This window comes from Plodia interpunctella, chromosome 12 (genome assembly GCF_027563975.2).
Source record: "Plodia interpunctella isolate USDA-ARS_2022_Savannah chromosome 12, ilPloInte3.2, whole genome shotgun sequence".
Classification (NCBI taxonomy): domain Eukaryota; kingdom Metazoa; phylum Arthropoda; class Insecta; order Lepidoptera; family Pyralidae; genus Plodia; species Plodia interpunctella.
In genome coordinates, this window is record NC_071305.1 from 561648 (window position 1) to 579781 (window position 18134).

General features: G+C 36.3%; 1 protein-coding gene and 1 non-coding gene across 2 annotated transcripts in view; both read right to left on the reverse strand.

The window, feature by feature from the left end:
- Pits (Protein interacting with Ttk69 and Sin3A) overlaps positions 1 to 18134 on the reverse strand; it is an 87034-nt gene that overhangs the window by 66039 nt on the left and 2861 nt on the right. The window lies entirely within an intron of this gene.
- Positions 16854 to 16925, reverse strand: TRNAT-CGU (transfer RNA threonine (anticodon CGU)). The gene has a single exon. It is a non-coding gene; the product is annotated as a tRNA-Thr (tRNA).

Below are 18134 nucleotides of genomic sequence, written 5' to 3' on the forward strand. Positions count from 1 at the left end.
CTAGCCCCAAAGTAAGCTCGAGACTTATGTTATGGGACAACAACTCAGCGATACTATATTTTATAACAAATACATATATACATAAACATCCAATACCCCCGGGTATTGAATCAGAAAAATATCATTTTCCATCATGATCCGATCAGAGATCCAACCCAAGACCTCTCGGTTCAGAGGCAAGCATTTTACCACTACGCCACCGAGGTCGTCATTGTCACTAAACGTGAATCGATTCAAGATTTCTGATTTAAAATTGAATTACGAGATTCCACCCGAACATAAACACATACATTTCAAGTTAAATAAAAACTTGTAGAAAAAATTAATTCTTCACATATCCTGACATGTCACCACCCAGTACCAGCTCTGGCACAATCTTTGATCAGATCCATTTATTAGCCAACCAATTAATCTACTCTATCTATGTTCATGTCCTAACGTATCCGATATGAATGCACTCAAAGCAAATTGATTATTAATGGACCAGTCTTGTAATGTAATGGCGATGCATCCTATGGTATTAATTAAATACTTGGATCATTATATGGAGCATGTTTTATCAAATGATATCATACTCGATATAATGATCTAAGTAATTAATTAATATCGTCAATACCATTAATAGGACAAATTAAAAAGTTGCATTATTTTATTCACATCACATTCATACTTCACGTCAATATTTTTCTGTAAAATTTAATAATATTTATCAAAGCTACAAAATACTAGCATTTCGGAACAGATACGTTGATATAATCGCGGTACAATATGTGGTGTGTTTGAAAAATTGCATAGCTAAATACCTCAGATCTTAATTTAAATAATGTAGCATCTACTAAATAAATAATCTTTATAAAAACTAAAAATATCATAAATTATGCATAACCTGACCATCGCCTACCATCTATACACGAGGAATTGCAAAGTTAAACAGCCATTCGGAATTCCACGCCGCGTCTCCAGGACAAAGCGCTTGGCCTTGTATGCCGGCAGTTTTTCCTCAAACCTATCGCCCGAAGCATACACGACTTGAAAACTAAAGCTTGATATTCACTAAGGAAAAACAAAGGAAAGGAAACACTTGACATGAAACGTTACTTGAAACCTTAAGCCTGGTGCTCAGTAAGGAAAAACAGGGGAAAGTACATACAATATGTTACATGAAATCTTAAGGCGATTACGAGGGAAAACCAGAGGAAAAAACATATCTGTATAGATCACTACTTAAAAAGTTAAGCCTAGAATTCCCTAAAGAAAACAGAGGGAAAAATAGAACTGAGTGTCGAGGCTACTACATATAGTCTAGAAAATTTGAATTAAAATCTTGATAACAATGCTGTACTTCAGTCAGATGTGGGATGACAGCAACGAAATTAGTAGTATTCTCTACTCTTGTCTCTCTTTTATAGCTTAGTTTCATTAGGGTGTCTCCTGTTCATCATTCTTCAGTCTTTAGCTTCTTCAGTTTTGACTCGAGCTTAAGTTTTCTTTAGATCATTATTTTCGTTGTTGTCTAGATTGGAAACCTCTACTTTTCGTAAGTAAAAAAACCATCAGTCTACTGTGGCTAACACCTTTCAGTCAGTGTGGTTACATCTTTGAATCAGACTAATACTATTTTTCTCTTCAATGCAGTCGCTAAGCAAGTTTTACTACTAGACCAGAATAGAACATTGTAACCTAGTGAACAAAAGGCTTTACGTGACAGTGCAAAATGGAGGAAATGATTTAACGGCATGCAAATTCTGCTCGGTTGAGTGGAGGGTATGAGTCACGGTATGACCTTGGTGAACACAAAGAACACTATTGTGCGGGACAACAGTATGTTTGTAATGATAAAAGTATACCTAAACGGGCGGCGGCGTCGCGTCGTGAATTTTAATGTTCCACGTGCCGATTTTAATGTTATCGCGTTTGCTCAAGTTTATTTTAAATTCATGGTCGTTTTTAAGGTAATGGGATCCTTATTGACGAATCTATCAAACCTGTGAATGAACCATGAATCATTAATACCAGATAAAAATCAATCAAATCAAATCATATATCAATTACGTTACAAAAATATAAGTTTACTAAAACTTACACATAGGATGTGTAAGTTTTAGTAAACTTATTAGTAAACTTATTTTAGTAAGTGAAAAACCAAAAAGTTGAAATACAACAAAAGATAGAGTTAGTTGGCCTTATCCTCTGATAATGATTGTGAAGTAACTAGACATAATAATGCTATACTTGTAATGTTATCTTAGTTACATTATATAACGCAACCTTGAAAGGTTTGCCTGTAAGTTTTGTTCAAATTGCAACGGAATATAATATACATACTAGACAATAGAGAACATGCAATACAATGGTTAGACAATGTAAACAGCTCATATATATTTAGTGAAATTACTACTACTAACAACTAATAAAACAACGGAAAGAATCATTAAAAACTATAATATGCAGCCAATTGATATGATTGATGGAATAGAAATCTGGTTGATGAACAAGGTAAAATATATTATGCTTTACTAATATTCTTACTCAAAAACACATATTGTGTTTGAGTCAGAAAGAAAAATAATAGATAAAATTACTATGTGGTGGGTACAAATAAAATTCGATGCAATTTTTGAATCAAAATAAAACTAGTGTATGCAAAAATTTAGATTACATTTTCTAAGTGTTAAATCTATCCTTGTATTCTTACTTTCAAACTTAAAACTCAAAAGAAATGGATGGTTTCAAATTCAACCCTTTGAAGAACTGATAAGTTTTATTTGATCTGGAAACTTATGTAAGTTATTTATTAAGATGATCTATCTAACACCGTCACACTAAGCTCATTTAAAAGGATGTAAGATTACGTCAACATCTCATTGTAAGTCAAACCTAGTCTTCCACTTCCACGCTCACTTCCGAGACATTCAATAAACCACACTTCCAACGCAGATCACGGCTCAACTTAATAAAATGGCCGACGCACGTAACTTTTGATTTCAATTTCTATTGCAGATTCAGATAATAACTCATCTTTATTCTTTTGACAAGCGTTTGTATTAACATCTAAATGTTCAACTATGCCTTTTTCGGCTCGTTTGCTATTCTTAATTTGTCAACATTTGTCTTCCTTACTTACTGAGTCAGAAATGTCCTCATTTATTAACTTTTTATGTTGTAATGCTAACTCAAATGTATTTTTTCTTTGCCTTTAATAAAGTCATTTTATGAAAAACGCCTTCAAAACTAACAATAAACATTGGTTTAGCTCTCTGTCAACAGTAAATTGGAATGTCCAATTATATAGCTTAAGCTCTTGTTGGAGTCCTTCATATTCTGTCACCTGCTTTTACCAATTCACATACTAGTTCAATTAATAAGAGTTTCCTCGCCTTTTCTCTGATAACAATCTATTAAATCACCCTAAGAACAGTCGACCGCATGTCAAGTTACCCTTCACGGACCTATGTCATGTGGTCATCCACCATACCGCCACCATGCCGGTAAATTGCAATGATTTTGGGCAGGGTGAAGCAATTTAAACCTGGGACTTTTGCAATAGCAGGCAGGAGTCTTAACCACCCCCAGCTACGTTCAAGTAGTAGATACTTACATCTAATGTCGTGTTCCAGTAGCGAGCACGAAGGCATATCAAACTTTGCATGCAATGTGCGGAATGCATTGTGGATTACTTGCACATAGCGAACGCTCAAGGTGACTTTGTGGCTTGAGTGCGACGTTATACATTTTAAACGATGAACGTTTTCTCTGAGTATCAATTTGGTCACAACTAAAAATGTATTACTCATGATTTATTAGTACGAAGAACTAACAAAATCTATTTTCATTTTGTTTTATTTTGAAACAAAGGTGTGTAACATAAAACAAGGAAACCATATTTGATACAAATTAATACATTTTCTAGGTTTTAATCGTTAAACCACAAAAATACTAAATATAGCTAATGAGCTAATACATCTGAGTACTTAACCGTCAATACCAATAGTGCCAATATCGCTAATGTGTGTGTAAATACGAGAAGCCTGATCCTGATCGTAATAAAGCATCCATGGGGGAATTCCCTAACATAAAAAACCACTTCGCAATTACTTTTCCTTTTGACCACATGCATATGCAAATATCGCGTGACACTCTTATTTTAATCAAACAATCCGGATAATTTACAAGAATTTCGGCTCGTATTAACACAAGGTTATTTCCCGAAACTAAAGTCCGAAAATTATGTACCTTTCTACTTAACGTGACTTGACATTGTAGTTGACAGCTTGTCGACCTACTCAAATCTAAAATTCGCTGCTTATCCAGTCGTGTATTTGTCTGACACAGACATATAAACATGACTGTGATATCCGAATGCCAAAAAATTATGCGCATCTGACATTAAATTCTAGTACTGGCCTCAGAAGTCAATTCGAGGAGTTCTGACCACACAGCATAGAATCTAATACATCTGCATCTTATGGGGCATTGGTTTCGTATGTGCGAGAGTGTCTGCTGAGCAAGAGATGGTCTGCAAACTACCTCTATGCCTGAAAAGGCAATCTGTTGAAACTATTATATTATTCAATTATCATCCTGATCCATCGTATGTATGTACACATACCGATTTTGCAGTAAATGCCTTTGACTTCGTGGTTTACCCTAATTATGATGCCCTTTCTCCTAGGATTCGAATTCTGCTGTTAACTTTGGATTTATGATCAACTAGTGTAGAGATTAGCTTGTTCTTTTTCTTGATTGTATAGATTTTAATTAGGTATTGTTGATATGTATAATTATTTATCACCTCGTGGCCACATCAATTGCTCATTCGTCTTAATGAGGTTTTTTCTTAAACCGTATTCTAATAACCAACCAAGGTCACACAATCAAATTCATCAATCTAAGATTTTGCTCCCATTTCAATATCATTATTTCATGATTCAATTTAGTTATTCCATTTAACCCCTCGCACTGTTCGAGAGAGCGCGATAACACCGGAATCACGTTGCGATGATGCAACTCCGATATCGTTGGAATGCAATTAAGGAGAAGCATGACGGGCGTTATCGCTCACCTCGGCATTGACATTGGCTGGCCAGCCTTGGCCGCCAAACGCCGCGACGCCATCGGGAAATTCTTTTGTTTTAAAACAATCATGTTTATATTTGCACCTTGACTGCGTTTAGACGCTTGGCTGATTTGGAAATGTAAATTTGCTATTTTTCTGATTAATTTATTTTAGCTAATGTTGAAGCATCAAGCAGCTGATATTGCCATAAATTTTACTAAAGCAAGTAAATATAAGTACTAATTTACTGTTACTAATGTAGTGTATCAATGTATTCATTCTGATTATAGAAGGGACAATAAACGTTTTATAACCCAAAACTGGTTTAAAGTGTTCAACTAGTGTCTTAGCTTAGACCAAATGTTAAAAATAGTGGAGATAGGTAACGTCTGTTAAGCAAATGGCAGCCTGCTGACAAACCGCCGCCTACGTGGTACGTGGACATTTAACAAACTATTTATTGGTATTCCCTCACCGTCTAGCTCGATTATCATTGTAAATTCACTGGTCGGGCACACGAGACACTTTCCAAGATGTCTGAAAATTGTTCCAGACAAAAAAGTTATTTCATATTCTTATTATGGAATTGTTATGCTCTTTTCAATTATCTCCGTTGTATTTAGCATTGTTGATGATGAAAATTACATCAATCTACTGCAAGCTAATCACATTAAATAAAAGGAATATAAAAAAAATACTTAGCTGGAAATATCGTATTATCTAGATGCGCTAAGCAAAAGTTAGCATATTTCGTAGATGCTAGGGGTCTGGCAGGTGCAGGAACAAAGCAAGAATAAACAAACTTTGCAGCATATAGCTGCCATTAGCTAGCAGGTCTGAAACATTTGCTATATAAGTATATTGACAAATGGAAGTCGAAGGGTCCCTACCAGTCAATATAATATCTACCAAATACTCCTTCACTATACTCGTATATGAGTAGAAATATAGCTTGATCTTTCATCTTATAAAAATATCTATTGGCTGCTGCAGTGTGCCATCCCGATATTTCTTTCGTGGTCTTCCCCAACACCTACGTCCTTTGGGTAGTTATTAGGCCCACACATCAATGCTTCCACACACGCGGAGATTCAAAACCTATTATTTCAAAAATCCCGTCTGCAACCGAAGACACCAGTAGAATGCAAATAGAGTACGGAGTGTCCTCGACTCGCGCTGGATAGAATAACAATTTGGTGTGTGAACGTGCCTCGACAAGCCAACTCGGGTATGATGCGAGGTGAATCCAGAACGAAGGCTCACTAGCGTCACTTGGCTCAGCTATGTTTGGTGGTATGTCGGAAACCGTTACAGTTTCTAGGAGATCTTTATTTATATTCCTTACAATCTATGTGTAAGTACCTATATTAGGAAGTTGACCCCAGGCCGAGGGTAATTTAGAGGCAACTTTCATGAAAAGTTTTAACGTGGTTGGCAAGAAGCGGCCGAAAATAGAATGGAAAGACTTGTGGAAGGCAAACGGGAGGCATTTGCCCAGCACCTCGTTTTTGACAGCAATAAAAACGCTGTCAAAAAACGAGGTTTTTTTATGACAATGCTTGTTCTAGAAAAAAAAAATCTAGCGAGTCAAATGGCTATAAATCTTTATCGTTGACATTGAACTTGTCGTCTTATCGCCGATCACAAGGAATTCCGCGCTGCAAGTATAGGTTAGTGCGTGGCAGAAAAGCAAATTTATATCCATGATATGAAACGTTACTTTTTTAAACGCAAGTGGCGCCCCCCTTTCAATATCTACTTATACATGGCAGACTACCACCGGAATACCTAACACTTCAATCAGCGAAATACGACGCAGTTATTTAAAAGTTGCGTAATGGTAAATTGTAGTTTCGCATTGAGTACTGCTTATTGTTATTAGAAAATATAAATAGAATTTACATAAACAGTGCGTTATATAATTCCATAGGATGTAACAAAAAATAAAGCATCCAACTAGCGCATTCACCGTCAGTCAAAAATACTTGTATTTAATAATTGGAAACTATTTTTGTCGCACTCATATATAGAGACAGAAATAAATAGACAACACTCAATGGCACACTCTAAGTACTAAGCTTGTATCGCGGGTCCGATGGACACAACACACCAAGGACCACAGACAAACATCTATAACCAAAAGTCCTTCTTCGGGCTGGAACCCAGGACCTCTAGAACGGACAGCAGATAATTATGTTAATTATACGATCATTTAGCGAAATTGAACTACTTGTTCATCTGTAGTTAATAATGTAAGTATATTATGTAATATTTCATTCCATCACAATACAATAACATCGAGTAACTGCGGAATATTGCGATCACGCAATCTAATGTTATTTAATAAAATGTAAAACAATATCCAAAATGTTGATCCGGATACCGTTTAAATGTAGGACATCAGGCAAGGACAGCCAGCCTAGTTTTTTATTTTATTTTATTTATTTAGGACAAAAAACAATTGTACAGAAGATTAACTTAGATAATCTTAATTAAATATGTGAATACTTGTACAACCAACAACATTATCCTCAAAGTGCATAAATGTATTACAGAGTAATTGTAACTTACATCCATACATTGAACATAACATAACAAATCTACACATTGACTAACGTGAATAAAACTACAAAAAAAAACTGAATTAGCTTTCTAAAATATTTACAGTCATGATAACTTTTTTAAAATAAAAAGGCCGTGATAACGCAAATATAATCTACACCCGAAATGGTCATTGTACGATTGCATGAGGCGGTGCAATGGTGCGCGTTTACCCGCATTAGTTCTACAAAATTTAGGTTCAAATAAACGAGATGTTAAAGCATTACAGGCTCGGCCCAATAAATAAATATATTAGGACAAATCACACAGATTGAGCTAGCCCCAAAGTAAGTTCGAGACTTGTGTTATGTGATACTAACTCAACGATACTATATTTTATAACATATACATATATAGATAAACATCCAAGACCCGGGCCAATCAGAAAAAGATCATTTTCCATCATGACCCGACCGGGGATCGAACCCGGGACCTCTCGGTTCAGTGGCAAGAACTTTACCACTGCGCCACCGAGGTCGTCAATAGTTTTAGGGATTTACATCACAGATCTCAGTTGGTACTAATGTGTCCGTGGTTGGAAGTAGAAGATGAAGAACACAGACAAAGAAGACTAAAGACAAGAAAGAGCCAACAGCTGTTGAAGATAGAAACTTTAGATATGATTTTTTGAAAACGAATAAAGGAATTACCAATAAAAAATACATTTTGCTACGACGTCATTTTAAAGAGAAACCGTACAGAAAATTGGATACCAGTTAAGTACTACTTCTTTTCGAGTCTAAACAACAGTCAAATCAGAACGCAAGTGGATTAAATCAATCAGAATACAATTATTTAATAAAACCCAACCCTATCACTCTGCTGAGAAGAAACGTCTGAATGCCGAGTGCATTCAGACGCATTTCTTAAGCAGGAAATAAAGATGAAAGAAGAATACAGAGCCATTAGGGCAGCGTTAATTCCATCACGTTCCATGTTTCCACATGAACGATTGTTTCGCGTGGCTGGCCGGCACGTGCCGTTATCGAAGAGTTATGCAAATGCGGACAAGGTCACTGCTATCACTGCAACCAACTCACAGTGTTACTACATTTTAGAGAGAAGTCATCACTTGCGATCAGCCGGAAAAGTACGCAGGGGAGAAATCCCAGCAGAAAGTGACATAGTGTCTTCAAGGAGTGTTTGCTAATTGCATCTTAAAAACTCCTACTCCACTTTATCTTTAACTAGCTAATGGAAATCCCAATATTATTTATTATAACAGCTAGACCTATAATTACCTGCCATAATCCTTAACCCCAGAACGGGGGGTCAACATCATACACAGCGGAGAGTAATTACTTAACTTTCTCAAAGAAACTAGTTACTGGAGAGAAGACAATAAAGCAATAGAATATAACATTTATTACGTCGTACACTTGGTTTTCTATTAGATATTATATCTGCCTTGAAGGTGTACATTGTACAATGATATATAGATCGGCTTTTACTCGAGAGTAAAGCTAATAGTTTAAATAGTCTAGCATGAATGTTCTGACTTTCAATTTAGGTTATCTACGTTCAAGATCGAATACATAAAACACAGAAAAATATCTATATTTATTTCTTATCAAGTGAATTATTGACAACACTGTTATCAGATCCTTGCATACTACAAAAAGAAGTCCCCCGTGGTCGTGTCTCTCAGTCTGTCTGTATAAACGCGATAAACTTGAAAACTACCGGACGGATTATCGTACGGTTTTCACCGATAGATAGTGCGTTTCCTGAGAAATGTTCAGGTGTATAATTAATTATGGTTTTACCCGAATACAAGAGTCTACAAGTACAAGTTTTCTCACGACGTTTTCCTTCAGCGAATGCAAGTGGTGCAGCTTTTGACACACTTGAGCAGTTTTTATAACTTCTTTGCTGTTCTACATAAACTTTGTAAAATATGACTTGAGTCATATGTCAGCAGGACGAACCGATACATTCGACATGAGAGCGACAGAGAAAGATGTATTATTTTCATACTATTTGACATTCATTATAATCAAGTTATATTTTTTAAAATATAGCACTCGGGCAATAGTCACTAGCGTCAACGACATGAATATTAATTTTACTATTCGACACTAATCGTGATTACACGTCACCGATTGCATATAGATGTGGGTCTCAACCTTGGCACGGGAGAAACCGGATACATCCGCCACGGAGCTGATGCAATACTGGATGTTATGCTGCAGCACAGGATACGACGTCGACCCGTATATAGTGCGGCGAATTTTAGGCACGCCTAGAGAACTTGGCGTTATTGTAAATAGACGCGAGAAAATTTCCTTTATAATAAAGCTAACTGTATGAATGCGATAAACTCACAAATTACCAGACGTGTTTTTTTTACAAAAAATACCCTATGCATTAATCCATAATCAGAGCTACCTCAATAAGCAATTTTCATAAAAATTGGCCCAGCCATTTGAGCTTGAAGAAGAAGAAGTAACAAACTTTCGCCGTTACAATATTAGTAGGATGGGATTACCACTAAAACTTGCCACAGAATCAACTTAAATTAATCAAAGCCTAAACGTAATCATTTAGTCAAAATTATTTCGTTCAAAGTTTAGTTCGTAGAGTTAAGATAAAAAATATTGGAATAACCACGGCGAGCCCTTATCAGCACGTGACAAGTTCAAAGTTGTTCACGTTTACAGAGAGATCACGTGAGGCAGAATCGTGACCACGCTCCTTTAGGAAATGAACCCGCAAAAAGCAGGGAACTTTTAAATAGACAATATCCTGCTCGCCAGGAAGCCAATGATTTTCCACAAATAGAAAGCGAACCGCACGGCTGTCTTTGTTGAAAAACGTGCTGCTTTTATTCACTTTCATGGCTCGCTTACAATAATTGTATTATTAAATTCTTTTTGCCAATGTTGTTTGGGATAACGCGAATAAGCGTTGTTGTATAGATATTGAAATGAACGGAACATAGTTTTACAAAACTGGGAAGAAATCAGCCACAGGTCATGAAATGGTTCTTTACGCCGAACAATGTATTAGCTTGAAGATGTTTTTGATACTATACTATCAATTCTTCAGTCGTTTTGACTTTTATGAAGTGTCGTGCAAAAGATGCCTATATCCAAACTTCCACTTCCATTTTCATACTAATATAATAAATGCGATAGTCTGCCGCCCTGCCTTTTCTCCTGTCTGTCACGATTTCACGCACCGATTTCACGTCGGAACCCGGCCGATTTTAATAAAATTTGGAATAGATATACTTAATGTCCCGAAGTTAAATATAGGCTAACACGGACAGAGCAGCAGGCAGCTCGTGCAATAAACCATAAATATACAACTAAAGAGAACAATCTAAAATGTAGATATATTGAGTAAGAAGCAAGTGAAAACTTGAAACGCTCAAGCCAAGGAAAGCCCACGACTTGCTCAAGGTGAGGAGCATTGTACTACGATTGCAGCGGGTGCGAGAGGGGGGGAGGACGGGGGAAGCTGCGCAGACGCCGGCCGACGACCCGGCCAATGACCGCAGGGCGTGCCCTTCGCCACGGCCCGAGAAAAACTATGATTCTATTAGAAAGTTCGATGAGATGACCAAATGTTATAATAGCATCTGATTTCATAATCTGACGTGAGTTATCTGATTGGGATTTAGAGATACATTCATTTCAAAAGACATATTAAAGTTGGTTTTTGGACAGCTTTAGCTCGCATTTCTTGTTTTCATAATGACTAATGGATGATAATAATTTCAGAATGATAAATCATAGTAAGAGCTTATACTGTTTCTCTTCCCACAAAGTTTGCTCTATTAGCACATAAACGTGACCAAGAAAAATCCCCAATGAATAAGTATGTACAGGATCAGTCTTGTACATACTTATTCCTTTGGGATTTTTCTTGCTCTTACTATGATTTATCATTCTGAAATCATTATCATCCATTAGTCATTATGAAAACACTGACTGGAGGAGATCCCTTCATGGGATATATGATCGCTGTTGCCTTTAAGATACTCTTAAATTTCTGTACTTTCTATTTGTATTTATAAAATTAATTCAAACAAACAATAATATAATTCAGCAACCTTCTCAAAACAAAAGAATTAAAGTAAGGAGTAGAACCTTGGCCTTTGAACGACACTCAATTCAAGCCAAGTCCCTGTAACATTGATTTAAGTTCGTAGCTCGCATGTGGCGTGGCGCCGTGGTGTGACGTCAGCACCGATGGCCACGTACCACGACCAGCCCAACCAAGAACAACCTTACAGATGGGGGGACTCTAAAGAAATAGATAATAAATTTCTTCATTAGTGAGAAGTCTCGCTGACGTACGAGGTACCTCTCATTGCTACGGAACAAGGAAAGGAAGGACCGTACCAGGAAAGAACCTTGTACGGTCTCTATTGGAGAGTAGTAATCGGCCGTGCGAGTGCGAACTTTTCTTTACGGCCGTTAATAATATTTCTGCTATAGTAACTTTGTTTATCAGCCATAGTCCTGCCTTCGTGATGTTGTTCATCTAGGAGTTGAAGAGCTTGCACCAATAGAGCACTACCTAAGTCAAAGCATGTATTCAGAAATTAAAAATAATTAATTCACATACAGTTTTTCACGTGATAACTGCGTATGGTGACACATGTTTTGTTTTAAAAGGTAAAATGGTATAAGGGGCGCTCCATTCATAAGCCAAGTGTAAAATAGCTTTTATAAAAGACTTGGCATTTCAGCTACCTTCCCATTACTCTTCGTTTTCTTAGTAACGTTTACGTCACATCAGATGCCTTTAGGAAGCATGAATAATCTAACAACAATGTTGTCAACTTTGGAACAGAAATATACCATCACCAAAGCGATTACGAGCGCACGAAAAGACGTTTCCTGCTCAGTTTAAACGACCCAATGACACTTTCTACAAACAGACCAGAAAATATCTTGGCATTAACTGATCGTCAATCGTCAATTTCCTTCGACACGTGGCCAGTAACATCAGCAATATCTCATGTTACAACTGCACTGCTGAATCATACACCGCAAATAACTTCACTGAACGCGCCAATTCACCAATGTTTCTTCTTGTTCCAACCTATTTATTTAGACAGGGATAGCTTGATTAGTACGGAGGACCAGAAAGGGTTGGTGACGTAGATTTCATTCAGGTGCACCTGCGTCATTACGCGAAGATTGTCCTAATACGGTCACGTACGATGCGAGGATGTGCCAACATTCAACGATATCATTTCTTTCGACGTTATTATCAATGAAGTACGCAATATCTACATGTCTTTTTATATCATCAATCTAAATATAATCCTCTTAATTGATATGTCCAATCGCACTGACGCAAACAACAATTTCTCTGAAATACGTAGCGATAGCATAGATAATTCTGATGGATATGTTGTGTATCAACAACAAAAACTGTTCATCACGTCCAAGTATTTCACGATGATCGAACAAAATAAACAGGACCTCGAACCTATCGCCACCTTGTATACAAATATTTCAGCCCACATTGCGCATGAGTCACTTGACAGGCCAGATGCAGTCGATACTACAGTTATTTACACTGATTCGTCGAGTAAACTGAGGGGAACGGGCGATTCCGGAGAATTTGGTTCTGTAGCGCAAGTGCGGTTGGCATCAGGTCAGGAATAGCCTGGAATGGAGCCAAACGCGCGCGGAAACGGATGTGACGTGCCGGATGAGTGTTTATCAACGGGCAATGAGCGTGTGCCAGTAGGGTATTCAAACATAGGGCAGATTCCAGGAGTTATACACCTTATCTTCCAGATTAAAAAGTTGTAAAACATGTACGTGATTTGTGATCTTCAAGTGTCTGAATTATACTTCTATTTCGACGAATAAGATTTGTATTAGGAAGTCATGGGAATCGAGTGTGTCATGCTCACTCAAATGGTCAATCAACGACGCCACCACCAGCGTCGTGGTAGGGTCGAGAATAGAGGTTCCCTCTATTATGGTTGAGTTGCGCGATGGCTGACCCATGCGTCAACTCGTGAACGGGTGATGCCAGAGGGAACTGGTCTTCTCGTTTATCATATATTTTTGTGTAAATTAATTGTGTTTCACATCGATATATATTTTTTTAATCAGCACTCCTATCACAATCATAACCTGTTTTGATATACTTTTTGACTATGTACATTATGTACTTTGATATATTATTAGAAAAAGAAATTGTAAGAAACAATAATGGTAAGCCCTTCTGGGATGATAGGGACTAATACTGTTCAAATGAGTTTCTTTCGGCATTTCTTCTCAGCAGTGGTCGTTCCGAAATGACAGTAGGTAGTTTGTAGCTTCACAAGTAAACGTGAAAACGTCAAAACTGACGTGAAAAAGTGCCTGTGAAGGTCTAATTTCTGAATAAATGATTTGAATTTGAATTATAAAACCAAGCAAATATATAAACCACGTATCTGACGACCTCGGTGACGCAGTGGTAAAGTTCTTGCCACTGAACAGAGAGGTCCCAGGTTCGATCCCCGGTCGGGTCATGATGGAAAAATGATCTTTTCTGATTGACACGGGTCTTGGATGTTTATCTATTTATGTATTTATATTTATTTATGTATTTGTTATAAAATATAGTATCGTTGAGTCAGTATCCCATAATACAAGTCTCGAACTGACTTTGGGGCTAGCTCAATCTGTGTGATTTGTCCTTATATATTTATTTATTTATCTTCACAGTCGGTAATCTTATTTGAAATCGCTTACATGGGTTGGCTTATTAAAATAATAATAATAAAAATATGTGAACGTTTAAAACATGAAACCAGTCTAAACAGATACAGAACATTCCATAGACGTTGCAAGTGCAATTTATATGAATCCTATAAGTAATATTATTAACGAACATTGGCGATGTTCGTAAGCATGCTACATCTTCAAATTGGATGACTATCAGTAACGAGGTGGTACGAGTACCTCACGAGTAGGAAGCTTCGAATAGCAGGTGGAGATAAATTTTATCCCGAAATTCTCATTTAAGCCGTGGAGCTATATATAATGTATTTCTAGGAACGCAGATAAAGCATCCAACACATACATAACATACTGTAAGAGTTCCCTACGTGGTATTAGTCCGCCGTATCGTATAAATTATGTAGAAATTAAAATTAAAGATACATGTATCTTTAATTTTAATTTCTGTATTTATTTTCGCGCTATAATGTTTTTACAAACAAAAATGTATAACCAACTATCAACCCTACATATATATATTGATAAGTCGGTATTTTTGTCCCAAATAATCTCGAAAACAAGGCAGATGTACCTACTAGAATATTATGGCCATTGATACAAACACACAAACAGCTGTAATGTCAATTGATAAGTCGAAACGTGTCAGTTCAATTTGATGCCGGCTACACACTATCGCCGAACTCGGACAGATGCCGACGTGAATGAATGGACATTGCGTAGTTTATATGAGGGGTTTCATTTAATACAAAGAAAAGCCGGCATTGTATGCCGAATCCGCCAAAATTTGGCAAACTGTTAGCCAATAGTGATTACAAATTGATAAATATTGGCAATTATACGGGCGTGGCTGATAAAGTTAATGCTATACATATAAATAAATAATAAATAAATATAATAAATAAATATAATAGGACAAATTACACAGATTGAGCTAGCCCCAAAGTAAGTTCTAGACTTGTGTTATGGGATACTAACTCAACGATACTATATTTTATAATATATACATATATAGATAAACATCCAAGACCCGGGCCAATCAGAAAAAGATCATTTTCCATCATGACCCGACCGGGGATCGAACCCGGGACCTCTCGGTTCAGAGGCAAGCACTTTACCACTGCGCCACTGAGGTCGTCACATATAATATATAGGGGATCATATGATTTTGATATTTAGCTATCGTCGCTGTAGAAAGTGTTATTTTGGCTTCTAAACCCAAAGACAGAACCTAAAGACATCTGACGTACTGTTTACGTCCATCTTATGGTAGTAGAAGCATACACTTTAGTGAACTAAACATTTTATCAGGGGAAGCTTCCAGAAAAATGTGAATAAAGGGATTTTTTGCGGGTCACACTAGACTATAAACAGAGATACTATCACGTACAATAAACGTTAATTTCTTGTTTCTCAATCCGTCGTCAGAGGGCCAATTGATTCAAAAGTTAGTTAACTATCCCTCTTATGAATAAAAAAGTATGATATGTTTATTCACTATCGCACATCACAATGTTGATAGAACGAGACAAAACATACTTTAGTAAAGTAACTAACTTATAAACTTTAATTGAGTAAATAATAGCCTCTCTAACTATCGCTGGTTAACTAGCAGGATCCCTTCATGGGATAAGTCCGCCATTGTACCTATATTTACCTTTTATGTATGTACTTTCAACATGTGTCCTTTGTACAATAAAGATATTACAAACTTTAAAATTGTCCAATTTTTACATATCTCGATGAGAGTCCTGCTCTTGGTAAATAATAACACAACACAAGTGAGTATGAATTTCAAAATGTTATAATGTGTAGTGAATTTTCAAAATTTTTATGAGCAAAAAAAGTCTTACCATTGTACCTGCCCTCACCTCACACTGGCAACACTAATTCTTTTTTCGACTCCCGGGTACCGTTACAAACCGGTCTACCGTTACGCTCCTGGGGCCGGGCTTCGCCCCTGATCTAAAGGGACCTATCCGAGACGGCACCGTTAGGTTATTAGCAGGGAATTCCTTCTAACGTTTTTTTTAATTATTGAAAAAAATCAGTGGGAAAAGATGTTGCTGTTCGTGTGTTTTTTTTTTGCAACATTACTGATTAATATATTCAAGATCGAATTTTGTTCGATTTTTTATGACTAAACAAACACATAGCTTTAGACAAGTTATGTGGTTTTAGAATGTAGGTACCTAAGTACATTACTGTCCTTGTACATAGTCTATCTTCATTATGAAGATTCTAATAATTACAGACATTTATGCTATAGCATAACTTGCTATAACATATACTTTCTATTTTTATAGACTGCCGTGAGTAAATAAAATACATTTTAGTACATAAATACAAACAAGACGACAACAGATGGCTGTTAATTAATATCAAATGTAAAATAAATTTAAAATTCATTAAAAGATAAAACACAACATAAATACCCAATTAGATAACAAATCGTTAAAAATAAAAACATTATAATCATAAAATGAAATAAGTTCCAATGCCTCCTGTGAGGATTGAACTCACGACCCCTGGTTTACGAGACCAGTGCTCTACCACTGAGCTAAAGAGGCGATGCGGACCTGCGCGAAATTAGCAAGCAGGTTCTATCGCCATATCTTCGTAACTTTCAGACTTTTGATAATACCTGCTTTTTAAGAATTTTGAATCTTTGTGGTTACTTCACACAATATTGAAAGACCGGTTTTAGATTTTGATAACACTCGGGTCTTCGGGCATATGTGGGACGGATAATATGTGGGATTATTTGTATTACCCTAACTAATAATCATATGTTTATCAATACTGACATCGTGCTCAAGTAAGAAAGACAAGCATAAACAACCTACCAACCATTAGATATCTAAGTATTACTACTCATTATTTGCTTTAATTAAATATTAGGAATAAATAATTAAGTAATATTTAGTGCTTGTATTGCATTTAAAATATAACGCTAATTGTTTATTGTTTGGTGGTTATTACCCTGTTATCACAACAGATTTGTCCAATGACATTTTAATAATTTACCATGGATAGAAAAAGATAAAACATATTTTAACCAAAGAATTTATAAGATTTTAAATAAAACTATTAGAATTGCACATAGAGTAACTTGTATACATACATATAGTATTGTATCGAGTCAGTCTATAAATTGCTATAAGCATAATTTATTATCATGTTGATTATACAGTAAATAAATATAAATACTACAGTTACGGTGTGGATTTGCGTCTAACCAATTATATTCGCCAATTACCTTTGACGTCATATATATCATAATCATAAAAATAACACAACTGTAACTGTTAGCAGTCGTGTCCCATTGCTGGGAAAAGGGGAGGACCCTTCCCAAGAATTTCGAATGGTTGCAGTTTACTGTCAAACTATTACAGCACTTAGAAAGTTTTTTTTTTTTAATGTCATTACCTTATAGGAAAGGAAGTAACGATTGTTGAAGATAAAAACTTGTCTTCTTATAAAGTGTATTATTGATACTACAGGGGGCTTACCATCATCTCTTAACGCGATCCACTTTACGACCTAAACTGAACTGCATCGCAAATTCGTACCATCGACTTGATTTTTAGTATGAATGCGATTCATTTTAGGTTCCTAAATTGATCTGAGTTGCATTGGAATCGTTCTGTAAAAGTTGATGGTAGGCCTACAGGTGTCAGATTTTAAACCTAAAGGCATAGTCAACCGGTGTGCAAGTTTAGTTTCGTCACAATGTTTTCCTTCACCGGAAACAAGTGGTGGTCGGTGAAAACTTCTCT